This window comes from Cryptomeria japonica, chromosome 3 (assembly GCF_030272615.1).
Source record: "Cryptomeria japonica chromosome 3, Sugi_1.0, whole genome shotgun sequence".
In the NCBI taxonomy this organism is placed as follows: Eukaryota; Viridiplantae; Streptophyta; class Pinopsida; order Cupressales; family Cupressaceae; genus Cryptomeria; species Cryptomeria japonica.
The window spans coordinates 385,267,422-385,288,781 of NC_081407.1; positions in this window are offsets into that span (position 1 = coordinate 385,267,422).

Genomic DNA, 21,360 nt, shown 5'->3' on the forward strand with positions numbered 1-21,360 from the left:
TGAATAATATAAATATAACCATCTACTTAAACAAAAAAATTCTTCTTGTACAATCTAATGTTACCTTTATTACCAAATTAGAAATTTTATTACCATAATTCATCCATATTATGGATGCCTACTCCTAATCCTTGCTCTTATCATGTTAGCTTACTAACCTTGTTCTTCTAGCACCCATTTTATTTATAACTTTATTTTTTTTAAATTAAAGATATTAAAAACAAGAAGTGTCTCCACCAATTAAAGCCATTAGATAGTGGATAATTTTTATCCTCATATATATTCAATGAGGAAAGGTGATATAGAAGCTAACTATTAGGATTTATCTCTCTCCAATTATTTGAGGATAAAATTAAATTATAAAGAAAATTATTTTTACATGGAAATATGTGGTTTTCAATTCATTAGAAGAAATTTGGTTCAATTTTTATATTACTATTTATTAATTACTTAATTACAATTTAACAAATTGAAAAATAATTTAACTATCATTTAACAAAATAATTATTTAATCATTATTTTAATTATATAGTTTAATTCATATTTGTATATTTCATTTTTAATATAATTTGTATGAGTTAAATTTATTTAGTATTATATATTTTAAATAATATTTATTATTATATTATTTCCATTATCAATCTGATCTCTCTTTAATGATTGAATTAGTTAAAAAATATTTTTCTTTAAATAATTGTTATCAATTAATTGCATTTCCTAACTTAATGAATAAGATAAAATGTGCCTAGACGTGGGATTTAACATTAGGTCTTGCAAATGTATGTAACTGTTTATTTCCAAATAATACATTAAGTTTATTATGAGTGTGAAATTTTGCTCCTAAAAGGGTTTTCCCATGTAAATCACTACGTTATAGTATATTACTTTTTGTTGTGTATTTTTTCTTCTAACTATAAAGATTGGATTTATTTGCGCATGCCTTTTCTCATAGATATGCAAATATTTGTTTACATGTATATATATGCAGAATTTACTTTATTCAGCATTGCATGTTTCACTCATTGTATTGATGTGATGTCCATTCTCTCACAATTATTAGTAATTAAGCCTAATGTTTCTAAAATACAGATGATGGACTCTTACACTCAAAAAGTCAAATTGATGCTCAGTAAATAGAACTTAGAAGACTGCAAAGCCGAAAAAGAAGTCGAGAAAGAAGTCGAGCTTATTGTGCTTGCCACAAAAAGGAATTAGTTGCTCGTAGACATATTAAAATATTAGAACAAACTCAAACTAATCCTCAACAAATAGAGGCTCAAAGGCTACAAAATCATAAATCAAGCCAAACTTACTATGCTCACCATAAAAAAGAAATAAATGCATGGAAATGCATTAGAAACTTAAACAAACAATCTCCTAAGATCAACATACTCAAAAGGAAAAACAAATAGAGCATGCAACATTGTTTAACAACAATAGTAAATTCATTTCAACATTGAAAAGGATTAGACAAAGAATAGATGCATTATCCAACCTACAAACATGCATCACATGCAAGGAATGTTACCCAGACATGCTTCTTCATTCATCAAATAGTAATGCTAATTGTAAGAAATGATTCAACAAGAAAGGCACACATCGGTTGTCATCACTCAAATTATTTTTGATATTAAAAGAAGCAAAAGAAGGGTGCTAACCCTATACAAAGACATGCCAAAAAGGCTATAAACAACTAGTCAAGAATAAACCATTTACAATAGAGACCAAAATAGACCACTTACAAAACACTAGCAAAACAACTAATAACCCACATCAAAGGTGGGTAGAACGAACACCCACAACCCAAGGGAGAGTTTGGCAAGGGGGAAGAACATTCTTTCCTCCTCTGGTGAATGATAGTCCAAACAATACTATTTGGAGCACCATCACAAAGGGAACCAAAACGAGGGAAACCCAAAGTCAGACTGTCAGCAACATGAACAAAAAGTTGACCAAGAGGCAAACCATCATCAAGGCATGAGTCATCAGTAACATGTGAAGATTTGTCAAAAGAAAAATAGAAAGCCAATATAGTCAGGTGATCACCACAAGCGTCCTTCCACCAAGTTGTGGTGCCTTTACGCTATGAGAGAGAGAACAATTCGTGGCCAAGTGACCAATAGAGAAGCAACAAAGGCATCCAAAGGAGGTGCCCTCATAATCCAGTGACTTAAGTCCATGGCTTATCCCCAACCATAAGAACAACATGCCTAGGAAGAGGCATGGAGATGTCAATATTGATCAGTTTGTGTGAAAATGTAGAAAGAACCATTAAGAAAGTGGTATCATAGAAAGAACCCATAAGAAAGTGGTGTCATCTACCTTTAGGAAGTGGCCATAGAGTTGATAATGGCTTCTGTAAGGACCTCTAGGGTAAGTGCACAAAGATGGTGGTAAAAAAGGGGGGTATAAGTGGACATTTTTTTTCTGAAATCAGGTGGACTTGAACTTGGAGGCAAAATTTGAAAGTCATCCACTCAAGAAATGAAGATAATCAAAGAACAAATATTGTAGTACTCTAAATCTAGTTTCCAAACTACTAAACTTTTTCAAAATTGGATAAGATTAAGGGGGTCAACTCCTTCGTGCATGAAAAACAGACCCTGATTTTTTCAGAAAAACATAACATAGCGTCTGACGTGCGTATCAAAAAAGTCATAGTTAGATTTAGTATTTTGGTAAAAAGATAGTTAAGAGTGAGCACTAGAAGATGTGTATTTTTTTGTAATTTTTTGTTGAGTATTGTTTTTTAATGATTTTTCCAATCGAGCACATCCTGAAAATTAGGTACCTGTTCGTGTGCGAAGCATAAGTTGCACTAAAAAAATCAAAAATACAATTTTTTTTTAAAAAATTGTAAAGAATCAAGTACACTACAATAATATATAAATCTTTTAAAATTTGGATAAGTATATCAAAAGTTATTAAAAAAAATGGTGCACATATGTCTGTGAGAACTATGGAGACACTAGTAAAAGAAATTCAATAATAATATGTTATTGTTGTTCAAATTTTAAAAAAATTATATGGTTAGAAAGCTTAGAAGATGGGTGAAAATATGGTGGAAATTTTAGAAATACCCACTTGATGAAGTGTAAACCTGGTGATGACAAAGTCGAGAAACCAAGTTGATAAAATAAAACACGTCAAAAAGGAGGGAAATAGAGGGAAATCAAACTTCCAAACCGTAGCTTTGTCAACCAGGCCTATTTCCAAGCCTAAACAGTCAAAAGCGCATACGGGGTACCTATGGTATAAAAAGAGCATATGGGGTACTTATGGTGTAAGGAGCGCATACGGTCTATGTTAACTATAAAAAGCGCGTACGCGCTATTTTAACTATAAAAAGCGCGTACACGCTATTTTAACTATAAAAAGCACGTACACGCTATTTTAACTATAAAAAGCGCGTACACGCTATTTTAACTATAAAAAGTGCGTACACACTTTTAATGTTTAAATTTTGGGAGTGTGTATAGTATGATATTGTATATATAATATGTGTATATATATAATATATAATTTATATATAATATAAAAATATATAATATATAATATTTATATATATATATGTATATAATAATATATAATATTTATATATATATGTATATAATAATATATAATATATTAAGTATATATATACACACATATGTGTGTATCTGTGTATTGTCTCCCTCTCTCCTCCTCTCTCCCCCTCTCAAGCACGTACAAGGTGCCTCTCTCTCTCTCTCTCTCTCTCTCTCTCTCTCTCTCTCTCTCTCTCTCTCTCTCTCTCTCTTCCCTCTCTCTTCCTCTCTGTCCAATATATATTATTTTTGTTTGCATATATATAAGGTGATAAGAAGATTGACAAGGTGGTCGGTTTTCTTTTTCTTTTTAAAGAAGATAGGATATAAAGTAGAACGATTGAAGAAAATGAGCGTATTGGTTTCTTTGGATTGTGTGGATGTATTGGTTGGATAATATTTATGGGTCGTATGGTGTACTAAGGGGTCATATGGTGTATTATGACCCCTTAGGTGTTGTTATGGGTCATATGGTGTTCTATGATCCCTTAGGACACCATATGACCCCTTAGGACTCCATATGGTGTCGTTATGGGTCATATGGTGTCCTAAAGGGTCATATGGTATTCTATGACCCCTTAGGATACCATATGATCCCCTACATGTCATTATAGGTCCTCTAGTGTGCTAAGGGATCATATAGTGTCCTATGACCCCTTCGGATACCATATGACTTCTTAGATGTTGTTAGGGGTCGTATTGTGTTCTAAGGGTCATATGGTGTTCTATGACCCATTAGGACATCATATGGTATCATTATGTGTCTTATGTTGTCGTATGACCCCTAGGACACCTTATGACCACTTAGGACACCATATGGTGTCATTAGGGGTCATATTGTGTCCTAAGTGGTCATATGGTCTCCTACGACCCCTTAGGACACTATTTGACCCCTTAGGACTCCATATGGTGTCATTATGGGTCGTATGGTGTCCTAAGAGGTCATATTATGTTTTATGACCCCTTAGGATACCATTTGGTGTCATTATGGGTTGTATGGTGTGCTAAGGGGTCATACGGTGTCTTATGACCCCTGAGGACTCCATATGACCTCTTACGTGTCGTTATGGGTCATATGGTGTCCTAACAGGTCATATGGTGTTCTGTGATCCCTTAGGACACCATATGATCCCTTAGGACTCCATATGGTGTTGTTATGGGTTGTATGGTGTCCTAAAGGGTCATATGGTATTTTATGACCTCTTAGGACACCATATGATCCCTTAGGTTTCATTAGAGGTCACATTGTTTCCTAAGAGGTCATATGGTGTCCTATGACCCCTTAGAACACCATATGACCCCTTAAGACACCATACGACCCATAACAACACCATATGGTGTCCTAAGGGGTCATAGGATGCCATATGACCCCTCAAGATACCATATGACCCATAACAACACCATATGGTGCCCTAAAGGGTCATATGGTGTTCTATGACCCCTTAGGATACTATTTGGCATCATTATAGGTCCTATGGTGTTCTAATGGATCATATAGTGTCATATGATCCCTTAGGATACCATATGACCCCTTAGATGTTGTTAGGGGTTGTATTGTGTTCTAAGGGTCATATGGTGTCCTATGAGCCATTAGGACACCATATGGTATCGTTATGTGTCTTATGTTGTCGTATGACCCCTAGGACACCTTATGACCACTTAGGACACCATATGGTGTCATTAGGGGTCATATGGTGTCCTAAGGCATCATATGGTCTCCTACGACCCCTTAGGACACTATTTGACCCCTTAGGACTCCATATGGTGTCATTATGGATTGTATGGTGTCCTAAGAGGTCATATAGTGTTTTATGACCCCTTAGGACACCATTTGGTGTCATTATGGGTTGTATGGTGTGCTAAGGGGTCATATGGTGTCTTATAACCCCTTAGGACTCCATATGACCTCTTACATGTCGTTATGGGTCATATGGTGTTCTAACGGGTCATATGGACTTAGGACACCATTTGGTGTCATTATGGGTTGTATGGTGTGCTAAGGGGTCATATGGTGTGCTAAGGGGTCATATGGTGTCTTATAACCCCTTAGGACTCCATATGACCTCTTACATGTCGTTATGGGTCATATGGTGTTCTAACGGGTCATATGGTGTTCTATGATCCCTTAGGACACCATATGATCCCTTAAGACTCCATATGGTGTCATTATGGGTCATATGGTGTCCTAAAGGGTCAAATGGTATTCTATGACCTCCTAGGACACCATATGACCCCTTAAGACACCATATGACCCATAACGGCATCATATGGTGTCCTAAGGGGTCATAGGATGCCATATGACCCCTCAGGATACCATATGACCCATAACACCACCATATGGTGCCCAAAAGGGTCATATGGTGTTCTATGACCCCTTAGGACACTATTTGGCATCATTATAGGTCCTATGGTATTCTAAGGGATCATATAGTGTCCTATGACCCCTTAGATGTTGTTAGGGGTCGTATTTTGTTCTAAGGGTCATATGGTGTCCAATGACCCTTTGGACACCATACGGTATCGTTATGTGTCTTATGGTGTCGTATGACCCCTAGGACACCTTATGACCACTTAAGACACCATATGGTGTCATTAAGGATCATATGGTGTCCTAAGGGGTCATATGGTCTCCTACAACCCCTTAGGACACTATTTGACTCCTTAAGACTCCATATGGTGTCGTTATCGGTCGTATGGTGTCCTAAGAGGTCATATAGTGTTTTATGGGTCATATGGTGTGCTAAGGGGTCATATGGTGTCTTATGACCCCTTAGGAATCCATATGACCTCTTATGTGTCGTTATGGGTCATATGGTGTCCTATGACCCCTTAGGACACATGCATGGATCCCTAGGATACCATATGACCCCTGAGAATACCTTTTGACCCTAGAGAGGGAGAGAGGGGGAGGAGAGGGAGGCAATGGGAGAGAGATACACCTAAGAGATGAGGATACTAAGATAGAGACTGAGAGGGAGAGACAAGAGATAAATGAGAGAGAGAGAGAGAGAGAGAGAGAGAGAGAGAGAGAGAGAGAGAGAGAGAGAGAGAGAGAGAGAGAGAGAGAGAGAGAGAGAGGGATTGGGAGAGAAAGAGAGACCTAAGAGGTGAAGGGAGGAAAGGTGAGAGAGAGAGAAAGAGAGGGTGAGAGATAGAGAGAGTCTGAGTGAGAGGGAGGAAGGGATGGAAGGATATTACAAGAGATTAGAGAGAGAGATATGTGAAGAGAGGGAGAGAGGGAGAGAGTGAGAAAGAGAGGTAATGAGAAAGGGAGAGAGGGAGGGAGAGGGGAGAGGGAGAGGGAGAGAATGAGAGAGACACACCTGAAAGAAGGAGAGAGTGAGATAGAGAGAACGAGGATGAGAGGGAGAGACTTCAGAGAGAGAGAGAGAGGGAGAGACTTCAGAGAGAGAGAGAGAGAGAGAGAGAGAGAGAGAGACTTTATAGAAGAGGAGAGAGAGAGAGAGAGATAAAGGTTGATAGCCAGAGATGTGATAGAGAGAAGGAGAGAGACTTGAGAGAAAGAGAAATGGAGTGAGAGGGGGAGAGATAAAGAGAGTTAGAGGGAAAGAAATACTTGACAAAGGAAGAGAAAGGGAGGGGGAGGGAGAGGGAGAGAATGAGAGAGAAAGACACTTAAGAGATGGGGAGAGAGTGAGAGATAGAGATATTTGAGAGAGGGGGAGAAAGAGAGGGATATATGAAAGAGAGAAAGAGGGTGAGGGAGATGAGAAAGAGATGGAGAGATACCCGAGAGAGGGAAGAAAGTAGAGAGGGAGATACCTAAGAGACAAAAAGGCAAGGGTTAAGGAAGAGAGAGGGGGAACGTAGGGAAGAGATGAGAGACATAATGCTGATATGAGCATGTTGATTACTAAAATTTGACTAAGTTTGAAATTTATAAGAATACTCAAAAAACTAGAATCTGCATTATAACTCTTAGAGATCTGGAACCACTCTCAAACATCCTGACAATATATACATAAAATATATGACATTTCTCACATTTCTCTTTGTCTTTTATCTTTCTTATACTTAAATGTTATATTTTATGTATATATCCTACTAAAAAACCTAATGGAATGTAAGTGAATTGCATTTATTGACAGACAGAACCGTGTACGCGGTTTTAGTTTTTAAACCGCGTACATGGTTAGTATGCTTTAAACCACGTAAGCAGTTAGTATTCTTTAAACCGCGTACGCGGTTAGTATGTTTTAAACCGCGCACGCGATTTAGCTTTGGTTAGGCTTGGCAAAACGAGCCTAAACGCATACAGGGTTCTTTAAATTTGAAATAACCCGTGCGCGTTTTGGTGTTTTTCATGTTTTTTTTTTGGGTGTGTCCACATTTCTGACCATCATCTTTGTGCACTTACCCTCTATATTATTAAAATAATAAATTATACATAATTAATCAATATACATTGAATAGATACAAGAAGTTATATCTTGACACAAGGGTAAGTGCACCAAGATGGTGTGCAAAAAGGGGGTATAAGTGGACACATTTTTTCTAAAATCAGTTAAATGTGAACTTGGAAGAGCAATTTGAGAGTCATGCACTTAAAATTAGAAGATGTTAAAAAAAAAAAAATTGTAGTGCTTTGAATCTAGTTTCTAAACTACTAAAGTTATTAAAAAATATAAGATTAAGAGAGTCAAATCCTTCACACACGAAAAATAGTTTCTAACTTTTTTTTGAAAAACATAACATAGTGTCTGGCATGTGCATCAAAAAAATTCATAGTTAGATTTAGTATTTTAACAAACCCTTTGGTAGAAAGATAGTTAAGAGTGAGCACTAGAAGTTGTGTATTTTTTTGTAATTTTCTATTTAGTATTTTTTTTAATGATTTTTTGAAATGGACACATCTTGAAAAATTAAATACATGTTCGTGCGCAAATCATAACTTGCATCAAAATAATCGAAAATACAATATTTTTTAAAGTGTAAAGAATCAAATGCACTACAATAATATATAATTTATTTTAATTTTTGATAAAATGTATTAAAAAAAAATTATGCATGTCTTTGAGAACTATGGAGACACTGGTAAAAAAATTAAACTTTAATAAGTTAATGTTGTCCAAATATAGAAAAAATTATATGGTTAGAAAGCTCAAAAGACATGTGAACTTATGGTGGTATTTTTACAAATACCCAATTGATGAGGTGTAAACCCGATGATGAGGAAGTTGAGAAACCAATTTGATAAAATAAAACATGTAAAAAAGGAGGAAAATAAAGGGAAATCAAACTCCCAATCCCCAGCCTTGTCATCCAAGGCTATGTTGGCAGCAACAATGCAGGAAAACTAAGAGGGGGGGGGCGGGGGGCGTGAATCAGTTTTCACCAAACTTAAACAAATTATCCTTAACTTTAGATTTGATCAAGAGAAGAAATAGAAAAGATAAACACCACATAAACAACACACATAACACATGGATTTTTTACGTGGAAAACTCAGTCAAGGGAAAAACCACGGTGGGAACCTACCCACAATATGACGATTCTCTGCAATAGTATGTGTAAATATTATAATGAGGAATGCACATGCATTTAGGCACATTGCCTAGAGCTCACTACTCAAATACAACAAAGGGCAAAAACCCTAGGAAGGCTCATGGTCTTACAAATATTGGACAACAATCCAGATTACATGAATTGAAAGAATAACATCTCCAAATGCCTGATCACAATTCTAATTAAGCACACTATCTACACAACAACACTTTTCTGCTCTTCTCCACTACCAATTTAGATAAATTCGTTTGTTTGTACATACAATACTCTCATAGATCATAGATACAACCTCAGACATACATCTTACATGACTACAACACTTATTTATACAAATCATCAATCTTAACCTCAAGGTCGGCTCAACACATGACCTAATTACACAATTACACCACACAATACATAAATCCATATGTGGACCAATACAATGTTGTCAAGGACATAGCATGGACCCAAATCAAATCCTAGAACAGGCAACACCATCAGATAATTCACTAAGATCATCTACAACATGGTAAACCATCGAATATATCGCATAACACGAAGAATACCACTAGACCAATAAAATATTCAATAACATGCACCACGATCAATGTAGACCACCAAAATGCATAGAACACGATCAATGTAGACCACCAAAATGCATAGAACACGATCATAGAATGTCAACAAGCAATGTGAATTCCACCGCAATAACCGCAACAACTCAAATAACGAGAATCATCATTATTTCATCATCGAAGCTCAAGAACACCAACAATAAACTGAAAGATATGCTTTTGAAGTTCCAAATCATGAACCACTCGAACTTAGGATACACATGAACATCCCAAGCACTCTCCAAAATGTGCACAACATAAATAATCAATTTCGAAGCAATACAATCCATAAATCACAACTCTCTACAATACAGAATCAATAGAAAAACCAACCATCACATTGGATCACATAACTCGATCAAATCATCTTCCAGAACACTGAAACTCATACTGAATCAACTAGAGATAATTATCTCAAAACCCATTAATCCACATCAACACATATGCAACCAAATCAACTCTCTACAACACTGAAACACGAGAAACATAGGAATATGTTGACATTAATGACAACACATTCCAACAACTCTAATATCCAACAATCTCCCCCTTTGGCATTGATGGAAGCATATGAATGTGAAAAACAATCAATGCAAAGAAAGAAATCAACTCCAGTAATCTCCCCCTAAGATCATACATACATAGCTCTCTACCTTAGATAAGACATTTTTTCACATGCATCTCTCCCCTTTGACAGAAATGCCAAAGACATACAAATCATTATTCTCAAATAATGTATCTCCTTTAGACACGCACTCACAAATCTAAATAACTGAATCATATACTGACTACTCCCCTGGAGGAGCAACACCTATTCATCAATCCAAATAACAGAATAAGACTATGAATTCCACCAGATCGATGCAACTCAATGCATCTAGTTCACAGCAGGAGGGGAAATCACCCCTAACTTCTCTCTCAGATATACAAATATTTCTACAGGCAAAGGCTTCATGAAGATATCTACAATTTGTTCCTTTGTAGATACATATTCCAATATGACTTCTTTCTCATTTACCTTCTCTCTCAAGAAATGAAACTCGATTGATATATGTTTTTTCTTAGAATGCAACACTGGATTCATAGAAATATTGATAGCACTGGAATAGTCACATTATATAATGGTAGGCTCATTATAAACAACTCTAATATCCTTCAACATCCGCTTCATCCAAAGTACCAAAGTACAGTTTCTAGCAACAACAATGTATTAAGCTTCTGCAGTAGATAAAGAAATAGCATCTTGCTTCTTGCGTGCACAAGAAATCAACTTCTTTCCCAAAAATAATGCTCCACCGCTAGTGCTCTTCTGGTCATCAACATCACCTGCCTAATCAACATCAGTATAAGCACTCAAAATTAAATCATCATTCTTCGGATACCACAAACGATAATCAGTTGTTCCCTTCAAATATATGATTATCCTCTTCACAGTAGTAACATGATTTTCCTTAGAATCGGCCTAAAATCTTGCAACAAGACATACAACATTCATAATGTCAGGTCTAGTCTGAGTCAAATATGGCAGTCCATCAATCATATATCTGTTGGACATTGCTCCTACTAGGATATGTTGTTGTCATTGATGTCAACATATTCTTGTAATTTATTGCTTCAATGGTTACAAATTGATTTATTGGGATCATGGTTCAGTATATGGAGTATTTGTAGTATCATTATATCTTTATATATTGGTTTCAGTGATCTGGGAACTTAATTGATCATATCATATGATCCGATTTATAGTTTGGTTTTTCTTATCAATACTTTGCAGAGTTCGATATTTCCTCCGGTATATTTCAGTGTGATAAGATCTTGTGCTGCAATTTTGGGAGAATGTTTTGGATGTTCACGTGTATCTACATTTCAGATGGTTCATGATTTGGTGCTCCACAAGCTATCTTTCTAGTCCGAGTTGCTACTATTTGAGTTTTCTTGAGTTTCAGGTGTTGCTCAATGAAGATTTGAGAAGTGGTGTTGGTGTAGCTATTGTGGATGGTTATAATGTGATTGTTGGTGTTTACTGATCGTGCTATGTTTGTTTTGGTGGTCCGCATTGATTCTTATCCATGTTCTTGGTGATTTTGTTGATCTGGTGATATTCTTCATATTATGTGGCATTCTTTGTGGTGTAGTGTGTTGCGATTGATCTTGGCGAGATTTCTGGTGGTGATGCATGTTTCGAGATTTGGTTTAGGTCCATGTTATGTCATGTATATCATTATATTGTTATGGTGGTCAACCTTTGTATCATGTGATGTAATTTTGTAGTTGCGAGTTGAGGGTTTAGTCGACCTTGTTGTCAAGGTTGATGAATTATATAAATAGGTGATAAATTCATTTAAATCGGGATTGGTGGTGTGTCTGCATTATCAGAGATTGGTAAAGGTGCGAAAAAGAGAATACATCATTCGGTAATGTGATTGAGAAGAGTTTGGAGGCTTGCAAAGAAGACATATGTTCTTAATTGGAACTATCATCAAGCATTTGTGGATGTTATTATTTTAGATCATTTAATTCTAGATTATTGTTTGAATATTTTGTAAGTTAGTGAACCTTCCCTGAGGATTGTAGCCTTATGGGTCATCATATCTTGAGCAGTGAGCTCTAGGCAATGAGTCTGAATGCATGTGCATTCTCCATTGTAATTATTTCCACATACTATTGTAGAGTATCATCTTATTGTGGGTAGGTTCCCACTTTGGTTTTCCCTTAACCGGGATTTCCACATTAAAATATTGGTGTTGTGTGTTGTGCTATCAATTTTCTTATCTTCATTGTTACTCCAGTTAATCAGATTTGCATTTGAGGTTAAGTTTGATAATCCGATGAAAACTGATTCACCCCACCCCCTCTCAGTTTTCTTTCATTGTTGTTTCCAACAATTGGTATTAGAGCTAGATCCTCTGGAATAAGGCTGACCGTTTGAGATACGAGATGACAATTGGAGGTAGAAACTTTAAGAAGGAGAGTTCGAGATTCGATGGAAGTAACTATGCTATACGGAAAAAATGGATGGAGGTGCACTTAAAATGTATTAGAGAGGATTACTAGAAGATTACAAAGGATGCCTGTTTTGTTCCTCAGAATGGACCGGTTACTACTGTTGAGATCAAGGATGCTAAAAATAACATTAGAGCTAAGGAAGTATTATTGAGTGCCCTGATTGATTCTGAGATGAATAATGTAATGGGACTTCAGACTGCACGTGAGATCTGGGAGAAGCTTGAGACCTTGTATGAAGGAGATAAACAAGTCAAAGTTTCTAAGTTACAGAGTTTGAAAGGGCAGTATGAGATGCTGAAGATGGGAGAAGATGATAACATATCAATTTTCATGGCTAAGGTGAATGACCTTGTCCTAGGTATCAGATGTGTCAGTGGAGCCCTTGAAGAAGATGAAATTGTTGCTAAGGTGCTGAGATCATTTCCTCTTGCTTACAAACATAAGGTAGGTGGTATTGATGAGATCTGGAGTGTGACTACCATGACAAGAGATATGTTGGTTGGAAAGATTGCTGCATTTAAAATGAGAAAATTTGGTGAATTACATGGAAAGTCTGAAACAACATTTAGAGCATCTATATCCGGAAAGTAAAAGTATGATCTGGAAGAATGCAAAGTATCCAGATATGAAAGAGAGAGAAGAGAGATAGAAGAGAAAGAAAGATAGTTGGATGAGCTTGAAGCATTGATTGCTCGGAGATTGCTTAAAGGAGTAGGTAAGTATGATGGAAAATTGCCTCTGATATGTTTATCTTTCAATAAGATAGGACATTTTGCTTCTAGGTGCTCAGAGAGAATGTCTAAATATGATAGGCATGATAAATTTGATGAGAATGATAGGAATGATAGATATGAGAAGCATGAGAAGTATGATAAGCCTTACAAGCCTAACCGTAAGTATAAGCATTAGGAGAACTATTACTATGTTTCTGATGAAAGTGTTACAACTAAAGAATCAAAAGGAGATGAAGTTGGGTTTATTTCCATTAAAGAAGATGGACCAATACAGGTATTGATTCCACAAGCTTCACTATTGAGGAGAAAGCTTAAGCTACTAAAGCTAAAGAGAAAGATGAATGGGTGATTGATAACGGTTGTTCACATCATATGACCGATGATAAAAGAAAATTTGTGAATATGGAGAGGTATGACCGTGGAATAGTAATATTCGGAGATGACAAAGCCTGTGTGATCGGTAGAGGTTATATTTCCTTTGATGGTAAGCATAACACTGGTGATGTCTTGTATGTTGAAGGTTTGAAGCATAATCTTTTAAGTGTTGGAAAGATGGTAGACAAAAGTTATAATTTACAATTCAAGAATAGAAAATGCAAGATTCTAAATGCCTTCGATATAGAGGTTGCATCAGGAAGTAAACTGAAGGTAATATCTTTCATTTGAATGCTGGTGAGAAAAGTTGCTTGGTTTCTCAGATTGATAAAATTTGGTTGTGGAATAGGAGAATGTGTCATGTTAATTTTGACTCAATGATTAAGATCGGCTCTACACAAGATGTTAGATATTTACCTAAAATTGTTAAGCCTACTAATCCGATATGTAAGGAATGTCAAATGGGAAAGCAAACAATAATTTCCTTCAAGAGTAAGCAGTATACATGTGATGGATTACTAGATCTTATGCATACTGACCTATGTAGACCTACAAATATTAAAAGTGTGTAGGGTGACAAATATTTTATGTTACTGATTGATCATTATTCCAAAATGATGTGGGTTGCCTTTTTTAAGGAGAAATCAAAATCATTGGATAAATTCAAGATATTCAAAGCAAAGGTTGAAATTGAGACAGGATTGAATCTAAAGTGTCTAAGATCTGACAAAGGAGGAGAATTTCTTTTTGGTGAGTTTGATTCATTCTGTGAGAAGCATGGAATTGGAAGACAATTATCTGTTCTTAGAAACCTACAACAAAATGGTGTTGTTGAAAGGAAGAACGATATTATCTTGGATGCTGCAAGGACTATGTTGATTGAAGGAAATGTTCCGAAGATCTATTGGAGAGAATTTGTTAGCACTGTATTTTACACATTCAACCGAGTGCATATAAAAGGTGATACTGGTAAGACTCCTTATGAGTTATAATTTGGTCATGTTCCTACTGTGAGATATTTTAAATTTTTTGGAAGCAAGTGTTATATCAAGAGAGATGATGATATAGGAAAGTTTGATGCAAGAAGTGATGAAGGAATTTTCTTGGGATATTCAACAAAGAGAAAAGCCTACCAGTGCTACAATAAGAGACTGAGAAAGATAGTGGAAAGTGCAAATGTGAAAGTTGATGAGAATTGTGAAAAAGAAATCAGAGCATACAGATATGATGATGATCAAAATTTTGTCTTAAAGCAAATTCAAACAAAAGAATTGAAGTAGAATGATCTGGTAGAGAGAGTTAATCCAGATAATGTTTTTGTCAGTGAAGAGGTACAAGAACCTAAAAATATGAATAATCAGAAGACTCTGAGGTATGTGAGATTGAATCATTCTAAAAATCACATCATTGTTGATAAAAACAAAGGTGTGATGACTAGAAGAAGGTTAGCTGCTGAAGAGGTATGTTTGATTTCTAAAATTGAACCTAAAGATATTGTTGAGGCTTGCAAAGATAAAAATTGGATAAAGGCTATGGAAGAAGAATTGGATCACATTGAAAAGAATAACATATGGGAACTTGTGCCTAGACCTAAAGACAAGAATGTGATTAGTACTAAATGGGTATTCAGGAATAAATTGAGTGAAGTTGGTGAAGTTGTCAGAAATAAAGAAAGATTAGTATGCAAAGGATATTCATAGAAAGAAGGAATTGATTATGAGGAGACCTTTTCTTCAATAGCTAGACTTGAAGTTGTTGGAATATTGCTTGCATATGTTGTTTATAAGGATTTCAAGGTATATTATATGGATGACAAGTCATCCTTTCTGAATGGTGATCTTGAAGAAGTCTACATTGAGAAACCTGATGGATTTTCATTATCAGATGATGGAGCTATGGTGTGCAAACTGAAGAAAGCTCTTTGTGGATTGAAACAAGCCCCTAGAGCCTGGTATGCTAGATTGGATAAGTATTTGATAAAATTGAGATTTAATAAAGGTACTATTGATAGTAATCTATATTTCAAGATTGAGAATGATAAAATTTTGATTGTTGATGTTTTTTTTGATGATATTATATTTGGAGGAGATGATGACTTGAGTATGAAGTTTGTTTGTGATACGCAAAAAGAATTTGAGATGTCTATGATAGGAGAGATGAAAAATTTCTTGGGGTTACAGATTTCACAAACTAGGAAAGGTATTTTTATATCTCAAACTAAATATGTGAAGGAATTGTTGAAGAAGTTTGGATTCTAAGAGATTCTAAACCGCTTGGAACTCCTATGGTGACTGGCTACACATTATCTAAAAAAGGTGAATCTTTGAAAGCTAATCAGACCTTGTACAAATCTATGGTTGGTGGACTGCTATACCTAACTCAGACTAGACCTGACATTATTCATGTTGTGTGCATGGCTGCTAGATATCAAGTTGTTCCAAAAGAAAGTCATGCCATTGTTGTAAAGGGGATATTCAGATGTCTAAAAGGAACTATGGATTATGGTTTATGGTATCCGAGGAATGATGATTTCATGTTGTGTTCTTACGTTGATGTTGATTGGGCTGGTGATGTTCATAACGGGAAGAGTACCTTTGGTGGTGCATTCTTTTTGGGTAAGAAATTGGTTTCATGGGCAAGTAAGAAACACGATTTAGTGTCCCTATATACAGTTGAATTTGAGTACATTGTCACTGCCAGTAATTGCACTCAAGTAGTTTGGATGAAATAAATGTTGAAGGATATTGAAGTTATCTATGATGAGCCTACTGTCATATCTTGTGATAATTCCAGTGCTATTAATTTGTCAAAGAACCTGTTGCAACATTAAAAGACAACATGCATCAATCAAGTATCATTTCTTGAGAGAAAAAGTCAATGAAGAGGAAGTGAAGTTAGAGTATGTGTCTACAAAGAAACAAATTGCTGATATTTTTACTAAGCCTTTGCCTACAGATACATTTGTCTATTTGAGAGATAAGTTACGAGTATCTACCCCTCCTAATGAGAACTAGATGCATTAAGTTGCATCATTAATCCTATGGAGTTCACAATCTTATCTTCTTGTCCGAATTGATGAGTTTATGCTGCTCCTCTGATGTAGTAGTATGTTTGTGGTTCAGTTGAGCTGGTTGTAATCATGATTTGTTTATTCTAAGGGGGAGAGTAAGTTTGGTTTTCTGTTTTGAGAACCTTTGTCATTGATATCAAAGGGGGAGAGAAAGCATGTGAAAACCCATCTTATCTACTATTGGTAAGCCTGCTCTTAGGGGGAGCTTGTTGGAGATGTTTTCTATCTTTGCATTGACTATTTTTCACATCCATATGTTGTCATCAATGCTAAAGGGGGAGATTGTTGGACATTGTTGCTGCTAGGATATGTTGCTGTCATTGATGTTTAGATTGATGAGTTTATGTTGCTCCTCTGATGTAGTAGTATGTTTGTGGTTCAGTTGAGCTATTTGTAATCATGATTTGTTTATTCTAAGGGGGAGAGTAAGTTTGGTTTTCTATTTTGAGAACCTTTGTCATTGATGTCAAAAGGGGGAGAGAAAGCATGTAAAAAACCGTCTTATCTACTATTGGTAAGCATGATCTTAGTGGGAGCTTGTTGGAGATGTTTTCTTTCTTTGCATTGACTATTTTTCACATCCATATGTTGTCATCAATGCTAAAGGGGGAGATTGTTGGACATTGTTGCTGCTAGGATATGTTGTTGTCATTGATGCCAACATATTCCTATGATTTATTGCTTTGGTGGTTGCAGATTGGTTTATTGGGATCATGGTTTGATATATGGAGTATTTCTAGTATCAATATATCTTTTTGTATTGGTTTTAGTGATCTGGGAGATTAATTGATCATATCATATAATCTAGTTTACAGTTTGGCTTTACTGATCAGTACTTTGCAGAGTTTGGCTCCTTCAGTATATTCCAGTGTGGTTAGATCTTGTGTTGTAATTTTGGAAGAATGTTTTGGATGTTCATGTGTATCTACATTTCATATGGTTTGTGATTTAGTTCTCCACATGCTATCTTCCTAGTATGAGTTGTTGTTGTTTGAGTGTTCTTGAGTTTCAGGTGTTGATTGATGAAGATTTGATAAGTGGTCTTGGTGCAGCTATTGCAGATAGTTCTAATGTGCTTGTCGGTGTCTCTTGATCATGTTCTATTTGTTTTGGTGGTCTGCATTGATTCTTGTGCGCGTTCTTGGTGATTTTGTTGATTTGGTGATATTCTTCACATTATGCGGTATTCTTGATGGTGTAGCATGTTGCGGTTGATCTTGGTGAGATTTTCAGTGGTGATGCGTGTTTGGAGATTTGGTTTAGTTCCATTTTATGTCATGTATGTCTTTATATCGGTGTGGTGGTCGATCTTTGTATTGTGTGATGTAATTTTGTAATTATGAGTTGAGGGTTTAGCCGACCTTCTTATCAAGGTTGATGAATTATATAATAGGTGATAAAGTCATGTAAATCGGGGATCGGTGGTGTGTCTACATTATCAGAGATTGGTAAAGGTGCGAAAAAGAGAATACATCCTTCGATATTGTGATTGAACAGAGTTTGGAGGGTTCTAGAGAAGAAAAATGTGCTTAATCAGAACTATCATCAACAAATTACAAATGCTATTCTTTCGATTTATTTAATTTTGGATTGTTGTCTGAATATTTTGTAAGTTAGTGAGACTTCCTTGTAAGGTAGTGAACCTTCCCTAAGTGTTGTAGCCTTTCGGGTTATTATATCTTGAGCAGTGAGCTCTAGGCAATGAGTCTAAATTCATGTGCATTCCACATTGTAATTATTTTCACATACTACTACAGATTATCATCTTATTGTGGCTAGGTTCCCACCATGGTTTTTCCCTTAACCGGGTTTTCCATGTCAAAATCTTGGTGTTGTGTGTTGTGCTATCCATTTTCTTATCTTTGTTGTTATTCCAGTTAATCAGATTTGCATTTGAGGTTAAGTTTGATAATCCGGTGAAAACTGATTCACCCACCCCCTCCCCTCTCAGTTTTCCTTCATTGTCGTTACCAACAATAACTATACAGGGTTTGGTTAGCCTACGAAGATTCATCATCTTTTGTCATCTTGCATCTAGTCACCATTAGAGTTTTAACAGGTTTAGAATCATCTAACCTAAACTTCTTCAACAATTCCTTCACATACTTAGATTGAGATATGAAAATGCCTTTGTCAATCTGTATAATTTATAATCCCAGAAAGAATTTCAACTCACCTATCATAGACATCTCAAACTCTTTTTGCATATCATTAGCAAATTTCTTACTCAAATCATCATCTCCTCCAAAAATAATGTCATCAACAAAAACTTCAACAATCAAAATATGATCATTATCAATCTTGAAGTACAAATTACTATCAATAGTACCTTTACAGAATCCCAACTTCATTAAATACCTGTCTAATATGGCATACTAAGCTCTATGGGCTTGTTTAAGTCCATATAATGCTTTTTTCAATTTTTCATACCATGTTCTTCTTCATCTATCAATGAAAATCCATCTGGTTTCTCAATGTAAACTTCCTCTTCCAATTCACCATTCAAAAAGGATAACTTTACATCCATCTGATATACCTTGAATTTCTTATGAGCAACATATACAAGAAATAGTCTAACAACTTCAATTCTAGCTATCGAAGAAAAAGTCTCCTAAAAATCAATACCTTCCATTTGTGAATATCCCTTACATACCAATCTTGCTTTGTTTTTAACAACTTCTCCACCTTCATTCAGCTTATTTCGGAACACCCATTTAGTACCAATACATTCTTGTCCTTAGGTCTTGGAACAAGTTCCCATATTTTGTTCTTCTCAATCTAATCTTACACTTCTTCCATAGTTTTTACCCAATTTTCATCTTTACAAGCTTCAACAACATCTTTAGGCTCAATTTTGGAAATCAAACATGTCTCTTCAATAGAAATCCTTCTCCTAGTCATCACACCTTTATTTTTATCACCAATAATCTGATTCTACAAATGATTTAATCTTACATACCTGGGGATCTTCTGATTGTTCTAATTTTCAGTCTCTTGAACTTCTTCACTACTAGTAACATCTTGATTTACTAACTCTTTCAGATCACTCTGCTTCATACTCAAAGTCTGCACTTTCCTTGAAATAACATCTTGAACATCATATTCATATCCACATGCTCTGATATGCTTCTAATGACTCTCATCAACTTTCACATTCACACTTTCCATTATCTTTCTCAATCTCTTGTTGTAACACCGGTAGGATTTTCTCTTTGTAGAATAATCCAAAAAGATTCCTTCATCACATCTTGAATGAAATTTTCTTATATCCTCATCTCTTTTGACATAACATTTGATTCCAAAGATTTTGAAATATCTAACTGTAGGAACATGACCAAACAATAACTCATAAGGATTCTTACCAGAATCACCTTTTATATGCACTTGGTTGAATGTTTATACAACAATGCTTACAACTTCTCTCTAATAGATATGCAAAAAATTTCCTTCAATCATCATAGTTCTAGTAGCATCCAAAACAATTATGTTCTTCCTTTCAACAACTCCATTCTGCTAAGGGGTTCACAGAGCAGATAAATGTCTCCCGATTTCATGCTCTTCACAAAATGAATTAAACTCACCGAAAGTTAATTCTCCTCCTCTGTCAGATCTTAGACACTTCAGGTTCAATTATATCTCTGTCTCCACTCTAGCTTTGAATATTTTGAATTTCTCCAATGCTTCAAATTTCTCCCTTATAAAAGTGACCCACATCATCCTAGAATAGTCATCAATCAGCAACATAAAGTATATGTCTCCCTGCAAGCTTCTCACCCTAGACGGTTCACATAAATCAATATGCACAAGATCTAATAACCCATTAGATGTTTACAATTTTCTCTTGAATAAAATTCTTGTTTGCTTTCCCAATTGACATTCTTTACCTACCGGATTAGTAGGCTTTACTATCTTAAGCAGATCTCTAACAGCTTGAGTAGAACTTATCTTAATCATGTAGTCAAAATTAAAATGACACATTCTCCTATGCCATAACCAACTCCCATCAATCTGAGCAATCAAACAAATTTCTCACCAACATTTAGAGGAAAGATATTACCTTTAGTTTTAGTTCCTGATGGAATTTCTATACCAAATCTATTCAAGATCTTACATTTCCCATTCTTGAATTTTAACTCATATCCCTTATCAACCATCTGTCCAACACTCAAAAGATTGTGCTTCAAACCTTCAACATATAAAACATCATTAGTATTATGCTTACCATCAAGAGAAATAGAACCTCTACCATGGATTACACAAGCTTTTTTGTCTTCAAATCTTACTACACCGCCATCATAATTATCCATATTCATAAATTTACCTTTATCATGTGATGTGAACAACCATTATCAATCACCCATTCATCTTTCTCATCAATCTTAGTAGCCAAGGCTTTCTCTTCAACAATCCAACTTGTATAATCAACAATTACTGGATCATATTCCTTGATAGAAATGAACAAAAATTCATCTTTTGAATTCTATTTC